The sequence below is a fragment of the Lynx rufus genome, unplaced genomic scaffold, assembly GCF_022079265.1.
Source record: "Lynx rufus isolate CCGP_SWC_20201006 ecotype Redwood Valley unplaced genomic scaffold, mLynRuf1.p SCAF_11, whole genome shotgun sequence".
Taxonomy (NCBI): domain Eukaryota; kingdom Metazoa; phylum Chordata; class Mammalia; order Carnivora; family Felidae; genus Lynx; species Lynx rufus.
The window spans coordinates 17,920,662-17,945,663 of NW_025814825.1; the positions used below are offsets into that span (position 1 = coordinate 17,920,662).

General features: G+C 39.0%; 1 protein-coding gene and 1 non-coding gene across 2 annotated transcripts in view; both read left to right on the plus strand.

The window, feature by feature from the left end:
* LRMDA (leucine rich melanocyte differentiation associated) overlaps positions 1-25,002 on the plus strand; it is a 1,035,260-nt gene that overhangs the window by 855,147 nt on the left and 155,111 nt on the right. The gene's annotated exons all lie outside the window — the stretch shown is intronic.
* Positions 7,254-7,359, plus strand: LOC124507338 (U6 spliceosomal RNA). Its single transcript, XR_006960992.1, has one exon. It is a non-coding gene; the product is annotated as a U6 spliceosomal RNA (small nuclear RNA).

The following is a 25,002-nucleotide window of genomic DNA, read 5'->3' on the forward strand; positions in this document are numbered from 1 at the left end:
AAAAAGGAAAGAGGTACATGCATATATTGCATTGCTCACTGATGTACTGAAAATGGGAAGGAAGACATCAGCATTAATAATAGTACTATTTATTGAGTGATTTCTTTAGAGCCAGGCACTGTGCTGGTATTTTACATATGTTCGTGGTTTCGTTTAATCTTGGGTATCTTCTGAAGCTGGATATTATCCCCATTTTATATATGAGGAAATTGAAGCTTAGAGAGATATTATGTAGTTTACCCAAGATCCCAGGGCTAATAAGTATCCTTTGTGAGGTTCAAAACCAGGTCTAACACTGAGGTCTGTGTTCTTCCCTCTATTCCAAGATGCCCCCCCCCAATAAAATACGCTTAACAATAGAACTACACTCAATGAATTTTAATTTTTCTTGATGATTCAAGAAAGCACTTCTGGCTTCTTCAGTATTTCAGGAATTCTGTTAGGAGCATCAATTATCAGAGCACTGGTGAAGCACAAAAATGATGGTTAATTGGAGATATCCAGTTGAAAGAAGGCAGACTTATACTGCATTTACAGAATTTAGTGCTTTTATTACAGATACATAATGGTATAGCAAGATCACTTGTGTGATTTTTGCATAGCCCCTTTGTTGTTAATTAATCTGCATGTTCTGAAAGCCTTTATCCCCCTATATACTGATTTCAGATATTCTGTCTTTATCAGCACCAAAATCACACCTTGTATGTCTGTTCATAGACCTATAGATATTGTTTAGATACATGATGCAATTTCCCACCTATTGGAACCTCATAGCAAAAGATCTGATCTCTGTAACCTGAATTAACATAAGCAGAGTTTAGGTATACTGCACCAATGGCTTCATAGACAACCCCTTTGGTTATAGATTATAAATGTCATTTAGAGAAAGCACAAGATGGCTCCTGAGTGTCTAGTAAACTTCAACAACCACCTGAGAGATACCTCCGTGTGACTGCATAAAATGGAAATAAAGAATGGCAAATAACCCATTGACTATGCACTTTCTCACCCGCTGAGAGCAAAACGCAATCCAATGCAATTTTAGTACTTACATGCCTCTGGGGAAAATAGACCCCTAAAAATCACTGAGTGCAGCACTGGAAAAATTTCTTAAATTTGTGCTATGCTTGGTGTTATAAAACCCAAGGAAGCTTAGGCTTTCTCCTTGAGTAAAATGGACTGGTAATTTTGTTTTGTTATATTATCCACCAAGCATAATGATAATGGGTCACATGCAATTTAGGAAAAAATTAAGTCTAATAAGAAAAATCTCTAATAAATACTAACAGCATCTTATTGGTATTGTCGTTGGTCTAACCTTTCTATTAACATTTGTTTTTTACATATTAAATGATCTGTAATATGTTGAAAATGAAGAGGGTAGTAAAAATTAAAAAAAAATTCTTATATACATTGTGCAAATGTTTACATGCCTTTTCCCTTAGGCAGGTACTAGGCAGTATGGTATATACAAGGAAGCAGTACTAAGTTACAACAGGAGATTCTTATTTTTTTTATATGCTGAGCAGTGAAGTTGCTCACTGTAGGGGGTAGACCCTATCATTAACCAGGAATACACTCAATGCAATGAAAAACAGAGATTGAATATCAGAATTCAGCCCTAAGTAAAGGGAAAAAATTATCTTCTCAAATCAGGATTGTTCTGGGCCACTGAAGGAGGGTAGAGAAACTTAGGGAACCTATGGTATCCAAGCAAAGGGGTGGGGGAATTTTATGTAGTGTTAGCCACCCATCACGGACAGTGTGGTAGAGTGGGATAGAACAAAGGGGGTGTGTTGTTCAGGAAGCTTCAATTGCGTATGTGCTTCTCAAGCCTACATAAGAATTTCCCAGGAACATCCATCAGGCAAAGATGCTTGAGGACCTACTTCCAGGGATTCTGATTCAGTGGGTCTGGGGTGACACCCTGGCATCTGTTATTTTTAATGAGCTCTTCCGATGATTCTTCCACATACAACACTTTGATGACCACTACATTAAATGATACTAACAAAGAACCTTTTTTCCCAAGTCCTCTCTGCGCTCCTCTTAAAAAAATTTACATTTGAGGTGGAGATAACAGGCAGAAATTCAAACAAGTAAATGAGGTAAAATGTTACAAGTGCTGTGAAACTTGGGGAAACCAAGGACTGGGTCATTGGGTGAAAGGTTGCCTAAGTTAATGTAAGGCTTGAACAAAGGCCTGGCCATGGGTGTAGAGAAGATTGTATACTTGGTTGGTATTCATCAATTGGTTATAAGTGGTAAATGGGAGGGAAGAGTAGGAGATGACTATCAGGTTTTTAGCCCGAATAACTGTGAAAGGTAAAGCCATTTTATGAGGAATGGCATTTGGGGAGGAACAGATTGGAGCAAACATGTTGAATATGAGGTTCTATGCTTACAAGTAGAGATGCTCTAAGACATAGGTCAGTAAACTTTTACTGTAAAGGGTGAGATACACTTAGGTGCAAACCCTAAGATTTGGCAATTCTTTTCCTAGGAGACTAACCCAGTACAATCTACTGAACACATTCAGATCAATATGAACTATATTCATACCATTGTCTGTAATGGCAAAACAAAAGAAAACAAAATAGACTGAAAAATTAAAATCAACCAAATAGTTTTTTTAGTAAGTTGGGTAACACTTTAGTAAGTTGGGAAACTCAGTGAGTGAGATCATTTATATAAAGTTTAAAAATGCCTGTTAAAACACTATTTTAAAAGGGTCTTTTCATAGGTGGCAAAACCATGGAATGAAAAACTCAAAGTTCAGGGTTGCATTTACCACTGTTGGTAAGTGGAGGCAAATAAATCTAATTTGAGAGGAACAGCTAAAGAGATTTATTTGTAAACTTGGTGATGGGTACATAGATATTTAAAAAACTTTTGTTCTGAATGCTTTACATGTGTTATATCTATTCCTTTGTAATGAAGCAAGCATTGCATGATAACGAAAAGCAAGACAAAGCCAAAATTGTACTGAAATTACCAATTTAAAATTTTCAAGATATAGTTAACTTATTCTTCTCTAAAAAAGAAAGGTTAATGTTGGGGATTGCTTATCTGACTCAGTTTCTTTGCTAGTCAGATCACCTTTCCCAGTGATTAAGGGCCAGCTGGCTTCCAGTGTTTCTTGTGGGCAGAATGGGACAGGGGGGACTGGGGACAGCACAGAGGAGGGAGGAAGCTCTGGAGGCAGGCTGACATAGCTGGTGTAGGGTCATTTGAGTTCCCCAACTTAGAGAAGAACAAGCATTGTCTTTGGCATAGGACAGAGTGTGGTTAAATTCCTCCCTGCTTCCCTGGCATTCAGCAAGTGATTCCCTGCTGTCTTTGTATATCCCACTCATCTGGGCTTACAGGGACACTGTGTAGTGGTTTTGTGGTGGAGAAGCTATTGCTACCTAATTTTTAATTTCTTGAAAATCACTTTGTAGTGTCATGATTACAAGACTTGGAAGAAGATAAACTCTCTGTCCATTCCGAGTATAAATGGGCACTTGAGATGAAACCATCTAGTTAATTTCCCCTTGTTGCTGGAGTAGAATCTGAATCCAAACCACAGCACCACCTCACCCCTAAATCTCTATTAAAAACCACCTTGGGTAGTCTGGCAATGCTTTATTTAAAGTCAGCAGAGAATTATAAAGTCAAAAGTGAAAAATGGTACAACAAGAAAGAATCATAAAAAAATACTAGATCAGTTAAATGTAGTCAAAGGCAATTTAGTGTGTTCTGGCAGCAGTCCTTATTGATGCAAAGAATGTGATGTGTCAGGGGTCGGCAAGAGCATGTAGGAAATGCAGAATGAAGGATGCAACTCCAGGCTCGATGCTGGAGCAGCCACATGAGGCTGTGAAGGATGCCTCACTGTCTTGCTTTTTCACCAGGAATTTCAGGGAGAATATTTGAATTCTCCCAGTCTGGACATCTTTTTGTTTTTCCTCAATGTAGCAAATTTTTAAAATTAGATTTTTTTCTTTCATGGAGGTAAGCTAACCTATAGGCTTTGTAGATTGGGTCAGACCAGGAAGGTAGCCATCTCTCACCAGTACTTTTTAGTATCTGAGTATTCTAGTCTCTTAGGGGTCCCCACACTGGTCTGCCTTTTCATATCTACATTCCAAGTTGTGATCATTTCTGCCTCATCTTCTTCAGTTGCTTTAGTTAGTATTAGCTAATCGGATTAGTAATAACCATAGCTATGATTATTAAGCAACTACCAGTTCTAAGCACTGTGCTGGGTCCTGCATATGCATTATCTCACCAATTCTTACAAAAACTTTATAAGACAGGTTTAGTATCAGTGATTTTACAGATGAGGACAGCTAAGGCTCAGAGGCTCAAACTCATTTGAGGTTACACATGGGGTAGCAGAAACAGGACTCACCAAGCCTGATGCCTAAGTGGGTGCTATGCTAGAAGGGTTGCTTCTCTAATCTCATCAGCAATCGTGGGTGGGGCCCAATACCTCTAGAGAGCCTAGTTGCAGTATAGGATGTTATAGGATAGTATGAAGAACTTAAGTCTGAGACCTGTGTTTCTATCTTAGATTTGCCACTTACTGGCTTTTTGGCCTTTAGCAAGTTACTTGACTCTTCTAACTCTGTAAAATGGGTCTAACAGTAACACTTATCTTAGCAGTGTTTTTGTGAGGATCATATGAGTTGATATAAATGAAGTATTTCAAAGACTTCCTGGCCCATAGTAAATACTTACATACATATTATTGTTGGTGTTGCTCCTGCTTCTATTATTATTATTATTATTATTATTATTATCATCATCCATGTTGATACTATTGTTGTTTTTGATGTTTCTGGAGACAGGATGCCTTCACTGAAAAAAGTAATTGTGTGGGGCCTGCTATGTGTGGGACGATATCCACTTTTGGTATATCCATTTGTCACAAAAGAAGATGGGGCAGAATTGATTACAACTTGGAAATGAGGAAAACAGATTCCTTGGGTACTTCTACTTGCAAAATGAGGTTCTGGGGGTACCTCTTTCCCATCTAAAAATTGACTTCTAGGAGAAAGGGAAGAAGCTTTGGAGAGTTCCTTAGGTTCTGGTAGGTCTTATCAGAGTCTTGGTTGTAGATTTAGGAGGAATGATTGGTTTGATGTAAATGCTTTAGAGGGTCTGAAAGAGATTAGAGAAACCTATTCCAAAGGATAAAGACAGGACAGGAGGGAACCATTAATCTCACGGACATTCAATTCCCTAAGAACTTTTTTGGGAATGACCAGAAACAAGCCAGGCCATATGCTGTCCATTTGCAATCCTCTGAGCTGTGGACTTTTTTTTTTTCTTCGACAGATCGAGGCCAATGCCATTGCCTCATTTAAGATGGTTCTTAAGCTTGAAAAAGAACTGAAAGGTTGAGACATGCATGCAGAGTCAACACAGACGATTTGATGAAAGTAGTCCTGTCAAACACCAGGGCTCTCCCGACTGTCAGAAACAGTCTGATGACATGTTCGAAGCTTCCCAGACTGGCTTGCATTTTAGGAAATATGCACAATCAGGGAAGACATAGTTATGCTGTGGAGAGTTCTGAGATGTGGAGAGAACAAGTTAATTGTTCAGCCTCAACTGAGACCTTTCACTCAAGCCATTAATCATAGTGCACAGCCTAGACTGCTGTCCCGCTCCAGATGAAGGCTCATTCCAGGTGCTGGCCATTTGCGTTTTCCTCCAACTGGGCTGATTTATGAACCCAGAGATGTTTCCTGGTTTTTCCAAATTCTTTCCCATTACTTTGTAATAAAGGGGACATGTGATTTCTGGTTTTTTGCAGATCCTCAGTTTTAACATCCCTAATACCAAAGATTTTTTCAATTAGTTTGCGGCCTGCTTTCTGTGATCTGGAGGGTAGAAATGCTGTTCTGTGTTTTGAGTATCAAAGTTAAGACTTTAGAGACTCTTATTTCTTTCCCCTTTGGCTGGAGTTGACAGTGCAAAAGTCCTGCATGAGTCTTTGTGCCCCACATTCAACATCTGGATGCAAATTAAGCTTTAGTAACCTTAGTGACAGTAGTTCACCACAGGTGTTAGAGTTATTCTCATCTCACTCCAGTGCCTGTGGTTCAGGGTATAATATCAGGGGCCTTCCGCATTTGGGCCAGATCTCCGGTGACAGTGTAAGCCAATATTGAAGACTTCACAAGAGAATCTGAGTGTCCGAGAAGGACATTATAATATTGAGGCTGTACAGGGTGCTGCCGAGTGTTACCTGTTTGAAAGGTAAGCCTGATCTTAGCTGATAAGGGGCAACAGATCTCTTGGGAGTTTTCCCAAGTGGCTGAAATGTGTTACAGAAAAGTAATTGGAAATTGATATTTGACATGTCTCTTGGTTACTTTTTATTCCTGATAACACCAAAGGGTTTGGCCAGGAGTCACTAGTGACGAATAGGTGAAATTCTGCAGTCTGTTGCTGAAATGCAATCTCTTCTTTGTTGAAAGTAAGCAGCTGCTTTCTGAGCCTCTGCTTCCCAACTAGCACTTCAAGTGTAGAGACCCATGGGCTTAATTTGGGTGAAATGAGTGGTGAATACAGCCTTTTGATAATTCTCTAAACAAAAATCATCACTGGCGATGGAATGCTGTCCTTAAAATGCAACTCAATTTAACAGGTACTTGTTCAGAGCCTGCTACAGGCTCTATATTATGTTGTGTGCTGTGGGACATACAAAATAAATGTCAAACATGGCCTTTGCCCTTGAAGAACTTACAGGCTCTTAGGAAGGATGATGTGTTTATGAAACACATTTTACATGGCAAGATAAGGTATCATGTATGTGCCAAAGTGAGTGGAACCTGGAATAAGTATAACAGGGAGTCAGAAAAAAAGAGAGTAGGGGAGACTGAGGTTGTCAGGGAAGCTTTATGGATGAAGTGGGATGAAGACATCAATATCTCAAACCCAGAACTCTACCTTAAAGAAATAGCAAAGAGCACAGTATCCGATTACTTAAAGATTATGGAGTCTCCTTTAAGTGAAAGTAAATTTGTTCAATATGAGAATGAATTAATTTAGTTCAATAAATATTTATTGAGTACATCTATGTGCCAACAACTGTATCCAATGGGGTAGGGGAAGAATAATCCATACAAACAAAACATGTCTGGGTATTCTCAGGTGCTACCCTCTCTTAACGTAGATATTTAAAGTTATTGCTGCTCTGTGTGATTCCAAAACCTGTGATTTTTACCACTTATCATTCTGTCTCTCAAATAGACCTCATGCTTGCTTCAGCAGCATATATCCTAAAATAGGACTATACAGAGAAGATTAGCATGGCTCCTGTGCAAGGATGGCATGCAAATTCATGAAACATTCTATGTTTAAAAAAAAAAGATAGACCTTCTTCTTATCCAAGATATCTTTGGGTTGAGAAGCTGACTTTAATTTTTTGTGTAGAGGAAAGAATGACATGTCCAACGTCATAAATTATATGCAGTATAAACAGTTGCATGCATGCTTGTCATGAAATGGAAGACACACTGAATTAGCACTGAATGTCATCCCAAATTGTTAGGTTAGGGAGTATTTGGAATAACATTTGAAAAGTCTGCTCCTGGCTCAAACTCAGGACCATAAGCAGAGCCCAAGCTCTCTGAAGATCAAGTTTTTCTTGGAATTTCCATTATTACCCTTGACAGCTACTGTGGAAACCCAATTAGAAGGGTCTTCCATCAGTAGAGTTTGAGACAGTCTTGCAATGGTCTCTTTGGCATTTGTGAAGTTTGAAATCAGCACCACCCACATATATTGGCTAAGTCACTAAAAACTCTATCTCTATTTTTCCTTGCAAACAGGAGAAATCAATTTTTTGTTCATCTCTTAAGGTACAGGTGTAACTGGGCAACTTTAAATTGTTCTAGAAAGAAAAGAAGTCAGGATGATAAGGGTGGTGGCATTGGTGGTTATCATGGACATGGTAGTCATTATTCTAAATATCCACATAACTTTTAAGTAATATAACCACAGAACACTAGTAAACACTGGAAAGAATCTAAGATATCAAGCACTGAGGGGCAGAGGTGTCAGAGTTTATTTAGCTAAGCAATACCAGAAGAGGACTAGAAAATCCCCCTTACTAGCTAGCAATCATTCTCATACCACAATGAGACCTCTGCTTAGTAACCCCTGCATATCTGCCACCCATGTGACTGCTTTTTGAAGCTAATTTAGGTATCAAATTTAAATGGAATTCTGAGAAAACTTTCATTTTTTCTTTTTCTTTTTCTTTTTTCTTTTTTTACTCTGGAGTGAGTAGTGGAGGGAAAAGCTAGAAGAAATTTGAAATCACTTTTGATTCCTGTCATTTTCCTTAGTATTTAATCACGCTCTTCAGTTGAAAGGTTCGTCTTGGCCTCCATGGGTAGGCATATACACATGTGCTCACTCGTTCATCTATATGCATGTGTATATATTGATATGCATTCCTCTCCATCATCTGCAGGCATTTTACTAATAATGGCTTGTGTGTGTGTTTTATCATCTTATTTTTTAAATGAAAATGACAACATCAAAATTTTTTGCAGAAATAGTTCTTCGATGGTAAAGACATTCCAGCATGTAGGCTAGGGTCATCTTTGGGTTACAAAATTCCGCAGAGGAGTTGGCATGGGGAGAGTATAAGCACTGTGGCTTTGGAATTTTGTCTTTCCATTTGGGGACAGACAAGCAAAGTTGGTAACAGAAAAGTTGAGTTAGTGGAGAACTAGTGTAGTAAAGAGTGACATAGAAGAAAGGTAGAACAAGGTTGAGAGTGCAAACAACAAAGTTAGTGTAGACAGAGGCAAGAGGAGGTATGGATACTCTCCACCCTTCTCCCAAACACTTTCTCCTCTCTGAGGTTATTACTTGGGCTCGGAATGGGGTTGAGATTATAAAAGGAGTTTGGACTTTTAAGTTGGAACTTTTGTTGTTGATGAAGCTGTTTTGGAAGCTTTCTTCTTGAATAGAGCCTGGGGGATTTTATATAGTAAGGAGGATCAGGCAGAGCTCAGAAGAGAGGAGATAGACCACTTAGAGTCTGATTTAGATTTTGGGTTTAAGGGTGAGAAAGCACTACCAGATTTCCATAAATCAAGGAGGTGAGTCAGCAAAATCAAAATCTGACTCAGGCTCCACTCATCAAGCTATGTGTCAGTAGATGCATCCACCCAATGGGGCATCTTTTTTCTAATTCATCCACAGTACTGTCTAGAACAGCATAGCCCCTGGATATGGGAATTTTCAGTTTTCCTATAGGTTGTCCCCACTTATTCATGTACTGAGGGAAGGAACAGAGGTTTAAAGCTGAAGTACCTGACAAAAGCACTTTTTAATGTACTTTTCTTGAGTAGCTCAGTGTTCAGGGTAAGTTTAAAAGGGAAGTGACCAATAGAGTTTTTGATTTCATACGTTTAAGAAGGGAGTCACAAAGCTCAGGGTGCAGATAGAATCAGGGTGATTCTATCACCTCTAATTTCCTTTGGGAATGCTGTGAGCAAGCCTGGCTTTAGTGGTTCCTTCCTTCTTTGTTCAGAAACTCCTTGTCATAATTATTGTGCAGCTCCTTGTCCTCAGTGTCATATTGCCATGGTGGGGGCGGGGGACAGTGAGGCCTCTGGAAGAACCTGATAACTCTGAGGAGCTTAGAAGTCATTGTCAAACCAGTAAGACAAGTGTGGTTGTATTAACTGAAGTGTGTACAAAGCCTATTTGACAACAGCTAGGGGACATTGAAAAATCGGAGACCGCCATCACATATGGAGAGGTCTTCCCATCTTCACCTCAGTGGCTGTTTCTTCTTATTGAAGAATGAAAACAGTAAATGGCCTAAAGCGAGCTAAAAGCAAATCCCTTGGCTTTATTCATTTCATGACTGCAATACTTGGTGGTAATATTAGTAAAGGCCCTGGCATTCCTCATAGGAGAAATGCCAGAAAAGAGGCAACTGGATGTTCATTCACCCGCTTAAGTTCTTTTAGAAAAAAACATGATTTATAAAGGAATGCAGAATCATAATTGTCAGCCAAGGTGTCATTTTAACTTTAGGATGTCCAGAAACAAAGAGATATTATATCCTTTGTTCTCGGAGCACCACAGATGCCAAATTATGCACAGGGTTCCCTCCTGGCATTGAGTGCTTTGGAGCCTAGAGGCAACCAGTGATTTCAGAAAGATGTTGCCTCTGGTGGTGTCCTCACCTGAATATCTCCCTGGAGCTTTGGGAGGGAGCATGGCCCTCCTAACTTCTCTGCATTCTGATAGAGCAGGCATTAGCAAGAGGGACAGATATCTTAGAAATGGCTGGTGGCTTGAGGTAAGCTGTCCCCAGCCTCACTCTAGGGAGCTTGAAAAGAGTACCATTAATGTACTGGAGAAATAATTCATTACTTTTGGTTTTGTCTGTACATCAACATATGCCAACAGATGCTCAATTCAAAACATGAATATTTGATTAATATAAGAACAGGCATCTGGAACAGAGAGCAGTGGAATTTTGGGGACTTGAATAAGACTCAAATGTCATCCATTCTAACCACAGCTGTCTGAATGCGCATAGTAGGCATTGAAAATATTTGTTGATTAGGTTTTCTTTGATTTGAACAACTTGGTTGCTTGGTTTTGAGCCCAGATGTTTGGTATCTAGCCAGAGTTGTATGCTCTGTGTGCTGTCATCAGCCTCACCACCGCAGAGATGCATTGTCAAAGGGCAGCATTCTTCCCATCCCCATGGTGAGGTCCCTTCTCTCTCCTCTCTCAGCCCATGCACACTGGCTGTAGGCCATAGAACACCCTGAAGATGGCTTATAGAGCTGTTCTCCACACCCCCATTTTCCCCAGTGTCATTGTGTGGTTGTATCTTATGACAGAGAACATTGGCATCTCCACTAACAGACCACAGCAGTGTTGGTGACAGGTACTTGAGCAGCCATTTACTCATCAATTCAATTGGTCATTGCAAAAGTGTTGAGTTAAAGGCCTGTTAGTTCACGGAACTGACCTGAAACCTGAGGAGGAAATATGAGAAAGCCATGGGAAAGGAGGAAGAAGACTAACATATGGGTGGGATATGAGACATTTATTATTTCCTAGGGAACAATGACAAGACAAGGTAGTTATAAGAAAGGGCACTTCCTGATTGCATTAGTGCTGATGGCATGCACAACAGAGGGGAATGGGCACTATATGGTAGAGTAGATACACCGTCTACAGATTGGCATTTCAGATTTGCCTCATAACTCCAGCATTTAGCTTTAAGGTAGGGCCTTAGTTCCCCACTCTGTAAAATAAAGTGAATGTCCCAGGATATTCTTCAGTACTATCCATCCTTCTGTGACACTTTGATCAGAACTTATGAAATCCTCATTTCCCCATAATTTAATGTTCACCAAATATCTAGAATTTATTTACTTGTATAGTCAAGTAGACTTCTAATATTCTAAGGACACTAAGAATGCAAAGTAGTGAAAGAAAGTATAGACTATGCCTTAATACCCCGAGAGGAAGACAGCAGCCTTTGAAGGGCTATGAAACCCACTTTAGATAAAAATAGATAAATAAATAAAGATTTCCTATGGTTGGGAGTGGAGGTCTTACTCAAAGTGAAATAGTGACAAGTTTTATCTTTCTTCTTGAAGCACGTTCTTGACTCAGTTATTGGGTTACACGGTATTGGTATGACAACTTGGTGAGTAGGTACCAAATGACCTCTGCTGCTATTGGTAAAAGTGGTTTCTCTTCAGCCCATCCAAGAAATAGGGACTATATTTTTGTGGGTGGTTGAGAAACTAGAGCTAGGATAACTAATCTGTAGTTGAGCCCGACAAGTAGTGGAGGTGGAAGTTAGAATCCTACCTGACTGAAATAGTTTCACTACACAGAAAATTTCTCATCTCTTTAGACCCCAATGGAGGTAGATAAGTGGGTTCCCTATATAAAAGGCAAAACTCAGAAGTCACTAGAAACCTCTCACTTCTGCATAGTAATTGATAGTTTTCTGAGCTATAGACCAATTGGCCAATTACTAGCCACGTTGTTTTATCCCCACAAGAATCTTGTGAGGTCATACTATGTCCCCATATTATAATAATCCTGTGAGGTCAGGGTTATATCCCTACATGACAGATGGAAACTTGAGGTGAAAGTATGCTGATAGGGGTTTAGCTGGTTCTGCCAGGGCATTTTTGATGGATGCTGGAAGAACTGCCACCCTGAAACTCCATGGTGCCCCATCTTTACAGTTGAACTTCATCTATCTATAGGCTAAGGCATTCCTGACTCTGGGTACTGCTTTTTAAAATGCAGATTCCCGTGGAAATAAAATCACCTCAAGCTTGCTATCACTTAAATATTTGCCTGAATGAAATCCTAGCAATCATTTGTATCTGCCCTCGTTGAGCACAGAATGTTAACATGTTAAAATTAGGCTAAAATGAATGGGGGATTGGGATAGATTAGGGTTTGGAAGTTTGTTTGGAGTAGCCATCCAGGTGGGAGTGTAATCATGAGGATCTCCAGACTCCATTTCCAAATGAGGGGCAGTCCCTGAGCAAGGAATAGTGTGCATGGCATACAGCAAGGAAGATAATGAAAACAAAGTAACTGTTCATATCTTGGGCTTGGTTGGCCTACCTGTGTTAGACCCACCCCTGGTGAATGGGGCAAGATTGTGATGGATGGGGTCAAATCCATTTGCTATTATTTGCCAAGTACCTGGCTTTGGGCATTGGTCCATTTCATATGTTCTCATATTCTGCTAACTACTTACGGCAGAAAAAATCATTCCTCTGTCTGATTCTAATATGTGCCAGTTGAAACTGAAATCCTAATACTGAGCAAATGTACCAAAGAACACTCTATAAACTTAATGAGGGAGATGAAGAGATATGTGCCAGAAACCTAGAAAATTTAACACTGATGAGGTTATGACTATTATATGTTTAGTTAAATTGTTGACACTGACAGGACGTGGCTGAGGAAATCTACCGTCCGTTTTCTCCTTGTATCAGTGATAATGGTTCCTTGGTGTGCTCTTCTCAGTTAACAAAAATATTCCTGAAAGTTAAATGCAGGAAGAAGTGACATAAGAAATACTTTTATTATCTCTGCTCTTCAGAGAGTTCCCTCCAGGAACATTATTTAAAACAGGACTTCTCTTGACTGGCAAAGTGAGTTTGGAGGGAATGACTCATAGGTTCAGAGGTGAGTGTGGATCCTCTTGAGAGTTGCAGCGTCTCCTGACACCTTTGCTTATACACTTGCCCTGGCAAATCTATCTAGCACAATGCTGCCCTAGCCTTCCAGAAATACCTTTTTTCTCTTTTACATTTTCCTTTCTCTGAAAAACTGACCAAGGTTCTCCTTTGCCTAGTGAATAAAATCTCAATTCCTTTAAGTGCCATTTAAGGCATAAATGTGGTCATGAGTTTTGTAAGCTGCAAAGTACTATATAAATTTTAGCTATTTGAAGAGGAATCAGAGGGTAGTGGAAAGGATATTGAATTTAGAGTCAGAACACCAAGGTTTGAGTCTTGTGCTAGTGGGGTGACCTTGGACAGGTCACTTAAAGTCTCTGAACTTCAATTCCTTCCTTTATAAAACAAGATTATTGTGATAATTAAAGTAATTGAAAGTGACATAGTAATTAGCAAAGAGTGGACACTCAATACCTGTTAATGAAGACATGATAACCAAAGGCAATTTAGTCTAGCACTTAAGAACACTGGCTCTGAGGACATAGGTCACTTATCTTCTCTTATTCCCTACCTATAAAATGGAGATAGTGTGTGTCTCTTATTCCCTACCTATAAAATGGAGATAAGGTGGACGAGTCAAATGAGTTAATACATATTAGAAATTTTGAACAGGGCCTAGCCCATATCAATGATTCTATAAATATTAAGGCTCCTTTTGCTGCTGTTGTCACTTTTATTATTCAAGGACCTGTCCTGGTTTATCTTTCCAGCTTTATTTGGTTGTCTCTCCTACCAGTAAAAAGAGGTTTTCCCCCAGGTCATGACATCCTTAAGTTTGGGACTGATTCTTACTCACCTTTAACTTACCTAGGCTTTACCCAATGCCTGAAAAATAATCATTTTTGTTGTTAAAAAAAAATGTACAACTACATGTTTGCTACTTCTTGGCATTGCACTGAAGGTTTTAGTGTAGTAAGGCAAGAAAAAAAAAAGAAAGAAAAAAAAGGCATCTAGGCTGGGAAGGAAAAATAAAAAACTGTCTTTGTTCATAGATGAAATGATCATTTATATTGAAAATACAGTAGAATTTATGATAAGCACTAGAGGTAATAAGTGAATTTAGCAGGTTGCAGGATAGAAGATCAATATACAATTTTTTTTTTGTTCTTTATCCTCAGTATAGCCAGTTTAGTATAGACCAGTTTAATGGGAGCATAGGATGAGTAAGGAGTAGTGGTGGTGAGTAAAACTGGAAAGGCAGGTTGAAACTCAGTTTGATAACATGACTTGATGACATGGAATGGTTTTGCTTACTCTTTATCTCTACCACCCCCCTTTTTCTTTCTTTGTCTTTTCCTTCCTTCCTTCCTTCCTTCCTTCCTTCCTTCCTTCCTTCCTTCCTTCCTTCCTTTTTTCATTTGTTCCTTATTTTCCCTCTCCCCTCTCTCTTTATTATTCATTTGTTGGTATAAACAACTTTTCTCCATGAACAAAGTTTCAGTTCTGTTTCTTAAAAACAGAAGTTTTTTTATTCATTGGGTTAAGTAAACAAAATGACCATAGCTATGTTGCATTGAGCTTACAGGGAACATTCTATGGAAGGAGTTCCCAAAGATAGGGATTGTAATATCAACATACAGACACTGGAATTCTGGATTCAAGTTCTGACTTTGTCTTAGCTGTCTCTATGACTTTGGGAAGGCCATTTCACCTTTTGGAGGTTCAGTGTGCTTTGTCTTAAAAAAAGATAATGGCAACATGACCATCTTTTTAGGGTTGTAGTTAATTCAACTCAACAACACCTTTTCATTTCCTAGAAACTGGATTAGGATATGTAAAGGGAAAGTCTTTCCCTTCAAGGAATGTTTAGTAAAAACAGGCTTGGAAATAACTCCACTGGCATAAGATAGGCACAAAGTTCTGGCAGTAACTACTGTTTTTCACAGATCTTAGCTTTGGTCCAACACATCACCTATGAGTTGTTGAATGTCGGATTGATGAAGTATTGAAGATCATTTAGAAATATAGAAAAGAAAACACACTCTTCTGGGGCTTGCACAAGAGGGGAAAATGGAGCCAAGAATGTACCTATAATTTAGGGTAAAGAGCAATAATGAGGTCTCATAAAAATAACCATGATGTTAAATAGACTGCAAATCATTTGTCCCTTGATGGTTTTCTTAGATTTTGTGCCAGTGGGGGGGGGGGGGAAGAAGAAAAAAATGATAATTGGCCTTGTGATTTATGCCAAAAGAGATGCTTGTACACAGGATTTTGTTTTAGTGTAATCAACCCCCCCCCGCCCCACACATATACTACCACCTAAAATTATTTAAGGGGAGAAAAACAAAATCCACCCAGCTATAAAGAGCAACCAGCCTGGGTTTGGAAAAAGGCTTTAATCTACTCTGCCTGGGGTCATATTGTTTTCTGCTGCTCTTGACTTTATTTCAAAGGGTAAAAAATCACTAACAGCTACAATTATTTCAGTTTTATTCACTGAGAGATTATTCCAATCATGTAAGAGAAATGGATTCTAGGTTTTTTCAGTGACCTCTTATCTTGTCCTTCAAAGAAAACAGCATATATGTTTGGAAAAAACATTGAACAAGGGGTTTGGATGATGAGAGTTCTTAAAGCTAGAGCTGTCAGTCTCGAGCTTTTAGGCATTAGCTAAATCAAGTCCTGGATTTGGTCCTCAGTTTTTCCATCTGTAAAATGGAAACAGTTATACCTACCCAGCTACCTCGTAGGGTTGGGAGTGTCAGTTGAGATGCTGAACTTGGAAGTGCCATGAAAATGCAAGGCGGTGCTTGCCTTTCTCCTCCTTGCAGTGGGGTTCTGCATCACAAAATAACAGCATGGACTTCAGATACTTTACAGGAAGCCAGTGCTGCTCTTAACAAAATGTTTTGTGTTACATGGTAGGGTTAGCACAAATTTATTTTTTCCTCACAACTGCCTTTCTAAATTCACTCTGTAGGGCCAGATACTCCTTTGCTTCTGAGTAAATTTCAGTTGGTGCCCAGAGCTTGCTACTTGCTTTGGTTACTTGAGTAAGTCATCTGGTTACTCAAGTGTCCAAACAGTATCAGTTCAGTTATGAATATGAAAAGTCTAGCATAGGAATAAACACTCTGAAATTCATCCATAGGTAATGCATCTTCTCTGTGCTTTGTAGCTTCTTCCTTTATTTTTTCATCTTCTCCCCATTCCCACACACCAGGTGAATAGGGTGCAGAGAACGGAGAGAAATGGGAGGCTGAATCCAACTTGCTTGGCTGGTGCCCATCTGCTGGCTTGCAGTGGCAGATGTTTAGCCTGGCCCTTCTCCTTGCAGGCTGTTTCAGTAACAGCTGCGGTCCTCTTAACTGCCCTTCTCTTGATGATAAATCCATCTCCCGAGGCTGTCCACTTGTGATTCCTTCTTCAAATCCTGGGCATCTGGGGACTTTTCTCTGCTGAGGTTTCCTTACCTCCAATAGTGCAAGATCCAAGACTATACTGGGGTGCTTTTGTCTTGCACTTGTCCCTTACTTCCTCCATGGAAATACAGGTCTTTGACTTACTAATAGTAGGGTGGAGTTATATCCTCAAATTAAGGTGGCATCCTTAAAATGAGCCACCTACTAGGCAGCTTCAGCCATAGTCTTTCATTTGTTAAAGGTTTTAGGTTTAAGTCAGAAAACCCTTCACTTTGACCCTGAAAACACAGGGAGCGCATTCCAAGCTACCTAAGTGAGCCATTGAACTCCCTGTCACTTGCTTGACATGAGGGAAGCGCCCCTAAGCCTTCTCCATGTGGGTAAAGCATTGCAGGCAAAATTCTTTGTAAAAATCCCCACTTCTCAATTCCAAACTCTTATCATAGCCTAGCCAGCATCTTTGCTAGAATACAGAGAGGTATGGTCAGCTAGGGTTTGTAAATCCAGTTCTTAGTAACCTCTGTTACAAGTCCAATTTGGGTGATCCAGTCATCCTGGCATGTAGGTCTGGTTGGTTCCTATTGTCTTGGGACTTCAAGTGAACTTCAAACAGAATCCTGTTTTAACCTTTTGTTATATTTCTATCGGTGTATCTCAAACTGTAGTTTGTGGAACTGCTTCAGAGAAGTGTTCTAAGCTTTAAAAAGTTATTGATCAAGTAAATTTGAGTACCAAATGTGAGATTTCTAACTCTTAATTTACTCATTGTACATGAGCCTATTAAAAAATATGTGGAATCTATAATAAGGAATACTGTTTGACACTTTTTAAACCCACTGTTCCTCAAATATATTTAACTATACAGTTTGTTAACATAGCATCTCTATATTTTGGGAAGTACTGTTCCAGATACAACTTAGGGCCTTTTCGATGAATAAGCAGGGGCAGTCCCTGGTGATGCTTCCACTGAGTTTAGCTAAGTATGTTAATACATTCCTCTAAAGTTTCCCTAAAACAAAAGTTTTATTCCTTATTAATAGAAGTGGGCTCTTTTTCAGAGGAATATCTGTTTGGAGAACAGCCAATCAGCATTGGCTATGTGGGAGTAAGAGTCATTAGTAGCCCTGTGGCCCTACTTATAATAAACAACAAAAAATAAAAAAATAAGATATTTAAACCCCTTAGAATAGTGATTTAAAGTGACCTGATACTTGCTTTAGGATTTGAGAGCTTACCTTTGATGATGTCTAAAGGTGAAGGCACAGAGACTTACAGAGACTTATTCTCATCTGGACCAGATTTAGTTCTTCCTATGTTTTTTAAAACTCATGATCATCAGTTGTGGTGGTTTGAATCATCCTGAATGTCTCCACCTTTTGGTAGGTTCAATTGGTCAGTTCTCAGACATCTTTTTCTGTACATAGCCCATTTTCTTTTATTTTTTTTTTTAATTTAACATTTATTTATTATTGAGAGACAGAGAGAGACAGAGCATGAGCAGGGGAGGGGCAGAGAGAGGGGGAGGCACAGAATCCAAAGCAAGATCCAGGCTCTGAGGTGTCAGCATAGAACCCAACGCGGGGCTCCAACTCACAAACCGTGAGATCATGACCTGAGCCGAAGTCAGACACTTAACCAACTGAGCCACCCAGGTGCCCCTATAGATACCCCATTTTCAAATATAGATTGTGATTTCCCAGATAGCCTGTTCCATGTATTGTTTCATCATGCTTTGATAAGATGATTGGCTTTATGGTTCTTTTCTGAACTTTGCAAGAATTTATGCTGAATAACATTTAAGTCCTCCTAACATGAGCAACTGTCCTGGTTTTAGAGCTGAGAGTCCTATATCTCAGGGATTCCATCCCTGGGACACAAAAAAATCTTATTTTTTGGTGATAGATGCTACAGGTTCAGGGAAAAGTATAAAACCCATATGGCAGCCCATATATAGATGCAGAAAGCAATGCTGTTTTTAGTGCCAAATAGATGAAGCATAGATTATTTATCTTCCATAGTTGTTGTCACTATGTTTTGTCCTTCTCTTGCCAACCATGACTTGAAGTTCACCCTAATGAATCACCCATTGTTGTTTCACACCGATTGATGCAACTTGAGGGTATACCTTAAGTACACTGTAATTATGAGTATTCACAGTCTATCTTTGACTCTGTTTCTTGATGAACTGTTGTCCTTTGTATCGCCATAGTGCTAGTTTAAGTTTTTACATTGTGAATATTGTGACTATATTTTCTAAGTGTTCAGATAATGAAAATGAGGATAATTATACTCCAATGCCAGCATAACCTGGAAACCCCAGAAAAAGAAGGTTAAATGACTGTTAATTAATGACTGATGGAAGGACGCATGCAACTAGATTAGGGAAATCAATAATCAAAAGACAGAATCTTGCATAATGTGCAGAAAATTGGACATGGTGGAGATGGCTTTGTGAGAACACATAGGGAGACTGAGTTTCTCAATTTTAGGATGAGACACAGAAGAACTTCTAAATTAGTCAGAAGCTTTTTTGTCTCCTAAAAAGACACCACTGCCAGGATACCTGGGTGGCTCAGTTCATTAAAGTTCCAACTCTTGATTTCAGCTTAGGTCATGATCTCACAGTTTGTGAGATCAAGCCCCACATGGGGCTAACAGCACAGAGCCTACTTGGGATTCTCTGTCCCTCTGTCTCTGCCCCTCCTCCACTCTCTCAAAATAAATAAATAAGCTTAAAAGAAAAAAAAAAAGACACCACTACTTAGTTGAAAATAGTCTCTGCTAAATTATCTTGGCTATACCACCCAGGCAAGCAGCATTATCATATTATTCTCTTGATTTTTCTATGACATCAATTTAAGTTACATTTCCCGATTTATAGGTTTCAGTTAAAATGTCCTGTGGAGAAATTTTGGGTGTCAAATGTGGTGCCCTCTTACAGAATAGAGTCAATTTTTTAAGATCTGACCAACACCATGCTTTCCTTAGTATGTCAAGTGATTTCTTGAACCACAGCAAGATAATGTTCCCTCTAGTTCTTCAGTATTTGGACTTGCAAAATGGAGTTTCAGGTTATCTTCTTGATTTCTATGAAGATTTTAATAAAACTGCAGAAAACATAACACATTGTTGATATCCTATTTAAATACAAACTCGACTTTACTTATCTGTCTGCATACTAGCAGACAATGAAAATACAGGTATTGGTAACTGCCATTTCGTTTTTAAATTTCTTACCAAACAAACGAACCAGTCTCACCTGCTAAATCCTGTCTCCACCCTGTCTACAACACTGCTAAAACGGGGTATGAATTTGCTTACCTGTGATATTGAAACTTACAACATGAAGTTTTGGGTCACTTTTAGCTTCCTCAAAATAGACAAAAGCACTTGGGCTTTTTGATTTCATAGAAATGGAAGGAATTGGCCTTTTTAGGTGTGTGCCTACAAAATGGCTATCAGTATTGAGGGCCATAGAAAAGATGTTAAAATGTTGGCCTGCTCTAAATCATATCTTCAGGGGCGCCTGGGTGGCGCAGTCGGTTAAGCGTCCGACTTCAGCCAGGTCACGATCTCGCGGTCCGTGAGTTCGAGCCCCGCGTCGGGCTCTGGGCTGATGGCTCAGAGCCTGGAGCCTGTTTCCGATTCTCTGTCTCCCTCTCTCTCTGCCCCTCCCCCATTCATGCTCTGTCTCTCTCTGTCCCAAAAATAAATAAACGTTGAAAAAAAAAATTAAAAAAAATAAATCATATCTTCAAAGTATGGGATAAGAAGAATGTGCTTCACTGATTTGAAATACATTGGGGATGAGAATGGAAGACAGTATTACAGTAAAAGAGAAATTTATTTGCTATTTGTCTGAAACTCTTTGGTGATCTGTGAAGAGGCCACAAGGAGCCTAGAAAATAATTATACCTGAGCTATTTGGTGTTGTATGTAGGATGTGACAAAAATTCATACACAGGGGGAAAAAAAGACTCATTTTTTGGAAATAAGGCTGCTTCTAAATGAACAACAAAAATGTCACCAGAGGACAGCCAAGTCAAACAAGGCTTTCTTAATTTCCTTATTTACTAAAACTGTAATGTACTTGGAATCCAGCTTTGATTTTACAAGTTGAGAAAAGTTTTGAATTCACAAGTTTGAATTACCTCTGCTGTAAAGTCATTTCTCCTGAATAAAGAAGTTTAACTTATGATGACATCCAATGTGCTGCATAGTGTTTTGAAAACAATGTCCACATTGGACATGGACTTTTTCTGTGATGAATTTATAGATGCAGCAAACATGACTGACAAAGTTCTGGCCCATCAAATAAGTATGTAGGTATGAAGTGGAGGAACATAGTTTGGAGAGCTGGACACTGATTCCTACAAGTCTAAAACCTTGCCCTTGCTAGTTAGTAAACTCTGAAGTGTTCCAAGCTGAAATGCGGGCTTGATAAAAAGCATAGCCACACATCGAGCAGAAGTTTACATTTGACTATATTCAGCCTTACCACCACATAAAGGAAGGGTGTCTTATAACTGCAGGCAGTTCAGAGAAGCATTAATGGAAAAACATTAAAAAACCAACAGAGTAAAAATACTCTATTATGTCATGGGAGAGGATGAAATGTTGTCTTTTACTAAATAAAAGTACTATCTGTTTCTATTGTATTTTCATTTTCCCTTTAAAAAATCTTATGTATTTTAAGAATATACAATAATATAGCCTTCAAAATTTAAATATTGAATAAAATGTTTTAAGAGTTAAATTTGTACAGAGGACAGAAATGTAAAAATAATGTTATATTTTTCCCACACGTATGATCTATTTAGTCACTCCTATTAATTACTATTAATTGCCACTCTTAACTAATTCTACATTTGTTTTAAATAATAGGATTTATATAGCCAAGAGGTAAATACTGTAGAACAATATAGAGTTTAAAATAAAACCTATTTTTCATATATTTTTATGGTAAAGTAGTTACATATCTATACAATTATTTATTATATATTATTTTTTCGAGGGAGGTTCTGTTATGGATGTACCCTGAGTTACTTTTCTAAAAAACTGGTTATCCTATTTGCCACCAGTGTGCTTTTCATGAACCTGTCCTGGTTTAAGGCAGGAAAGCAAATCGGATTCTGATTAATTGCACTTAATGTTGTACAAATAGCCCTACACATTGGCTTCTGACTGTAAAGGAAATTTCCTCACCAATGACTTTCAAACTATTTTATGTCATTTAAGAATCTTTTTATGTCATTTTAAAATGTCACTTATCTGAGGTTGGTTATCTTCATTTTTCTGCTTGTGCTAATTGAAAAAAGGGAAATACGTTTTCAATTCTCTAACGAGAACCCAAAGTAGAATTGACAAGTGTCCATATATATCACTAATGGAATGTGCATCATCTACCTGTAACTTCTTTTAAAACTGATTCTGGGTAGTTGGAAAAGTGAAACTGCTATTTTCATCATTATGCCTCTCACTCCCCCTTTCTCAGTAATGAGTAACACTCCTTTTTGCTGTTCCAAGCCCTCATGTTTCCCATCCTTATCATCTACTCCTTCTCAAAGGGAGACCCATACTCTGCTTTCTCACCCTCACATCCATGTCACTGTGCTTTCTCTAGTTCTTTGGATCCTGTCTTACTCCTACCAGTACTTCACAACCCCACGAATACCCCCTCAACTTTATAAAACTTCATCTGGACCATTTTCTAGCTATGTACTTTGATGTCCCATATGCCTTCTTACTCGGCCATCATCCTGTAGTGTTCTGTAAAGTTTCGTGTACTTTCTCCTCAGATGCATTGTGATTTCATGCCTTGTCCTTCCCTCATATCCCCAAGAAAGATCTAAAACAGGTCTAGACAGATTGCAGTGGTTCAAGAAAAATGATCAATTGGTTCATATAAATGGTGCTGCATACAAAATATGATGTGGGAACAGGCACGTAATAATGTATTTTTTAATGGAAACCTTGTCCAGAATATTTAACAGGATGTGAAAGCACAGGCCTTGTTGAGGTAGAGAAGTAGGGGTTATGATTAAAAAATAATCATAACCCTGACTTCTGGGCTCAGGTTTTAGTTTGCAAAGTAGCCTTACTACTTCTGGGTTGGGACTCTAGGTTATACACATGTATAGAAAATACATATGCACATGCACACACTCACAGGATGGGGGTTTGGCCTTGACATATATTTTTAATTTGATGCCAGTACTTTTTAGCAGCCTGGTCTGAAGTTGGGAAAATAGCCATTCCATGTCTGGTTGAGTTATGAGTTGAGAACAAATTTCACAACAAACCTCAACGATTTTCCACCAACTACACCAACCCAAAGACAATTTCTAATCGTTTGGTTGCCATCGTATTGCAAAAGAAGCAGAACACAGACATGCTGTCTGTTTCGCTTAAATTTATAAAAACCCGCTGAAAGGGAATGTAGAAAGTAAACGACCCATGGTAAAGCATTGTGAATGAAGAGAGAGGTGCTGTGGTTAGCTGAGTTTCTCAATCCCTTAGATTCTCAAAGCCAAGAGAAAATTTATCTTCTTCCACTGAGACATAAACTAAACTCTTTTGGTCATTAATCTGCAAAGTTGATGCCTGCCATGGTAATTCATCAAACATTTTTGTGGAGTGAGTCTGGTGGGGCCTCTGGGGCATCCGCCTTTGAAATTCAAAGCACTGTTTTGTCCCCTGAGGACAGAGTGACTTTCTCCCCTCATTGCACATCTGGAAGGGAAGTTTCTGCTTCTGCTCTTCCCTAGGCTGAGTCAGGACCTAAAAGGAGCAGCCATCTTTATGAATCATGTGCTTGTGCTCTGAGACTCGGAATATTCTTCCCTGGGCTGTCCTGTATAGAGCAAGAAGAGAAATACTGCAGCAGAGGCACTGTTTATAAAGGCCTTTTCCCCTGTATTACAGTTCACCACAGGAAAAGGACAATTACTGTTTGCAGTGATTTTTATAGGGGTGGGAGTCACCGCATTAACCATTGTGAAAAACGAGTAGAATCCTCAAGCTACAACTCTCCATTGTCTACAGATAAATCAGAAAATGGTTCCAGAATCTTGAGGTCTGATCTGAATTTACAACCATGTCTCCAGGCTTAGGGACAAATATACAATCTGATGAGAATGGGCATTTCCTACAGAGACTGTGTTCCGTAGGTGCTGGACCGTCTTCTGCCCCTCTAATAACTGTGCCTTGTAATCCCTTGTCCTTAGCTGAGGCACCTGGACCTTCCAGTCCTCTTGTGAATTGGCCCTGCCAGCTCCTGTCCTTCTGTCCTCAGCTCTGCAACACACTCCAGACACAGTGGCCACCTTTCTGTTCCTTGAACTGTGATACCAATGTCTTTTCCATGTAGGGCTGTCCACCCTGACCAAAAAGTCTCTGCCCTACAATCTTTGTGAAGTTGTTTTCTTTTTGTCATTGAAGTTTCACCTCTACTGTCAACTCCTCAGAGAAGTTTTCTCAGACCTTTGGTTTAAAGAAGCTGAACCCACAAGCCACTATCCATCAGTTCTGTGTGTCACTTTCTTTGCAACACTTATTGATAGGTGAGTTAATTAATTTCTTTGTTTCTCTCTTTTCCTTTCCTTTCTTTTTCTTTTCTCCTTTCTTTCATTCCCCCCCCTTTTTGCCCTCCCTCCCTTCCATCTTCTTTTTTTTCTTCCCAAGCCACCTCTACCTCCACTAAATTGTTAACTCCAAAAGAGCACAGCTCTCATCCATCCTCTTTACTGTGTTATAACCATGGTACATGTTCAATTATTCTTATGGAATTGAATCATTTCTTTGTTCTTCAGGTGTTTGGCTGAGGGTAGCGTGACGTTTACAGTAAAATTTTTGTTACTTTTCATATTTTAAAACATGCTTAGATTCATGTATTTTAGGTATAATTTACTCTTACACACTTATCTATTGACCAACCTATTCATTTATTTAACTGATGCTTATTAAGCATCTCCTGTATGACAGATATCTTTCTAAGATATTACAGATGTCAGAAAAGTTTCAGCCATCCAAATGATACCATTAAAGGGAGAGAGATGTGTTTGAAAACACATTTTCATATTTTATGTCAAATAATAGGTCCAGAGCAGTCTAACTTCTAATTTTCTTTTACTAACCAAACTTATTTTGTACTACTCCAACCATGTATCCTCCACGAAGGTTTTCTTTATTATCCCACAGTTGTGTCTTATCTTCACTCATGTTGTTTCTTTATTTTAGAACTCTCTTCCCTCTGCTGTTTTCTTCTGCATATTCTGTGAATCTTTCGAGACCAGGTCAGGGGTTTCCTCCTCACTAAGGGCTCCCTAATCCCTCACCTCTGCTTGCTCCCCTGAGCTCTTCCATTCAGCGTG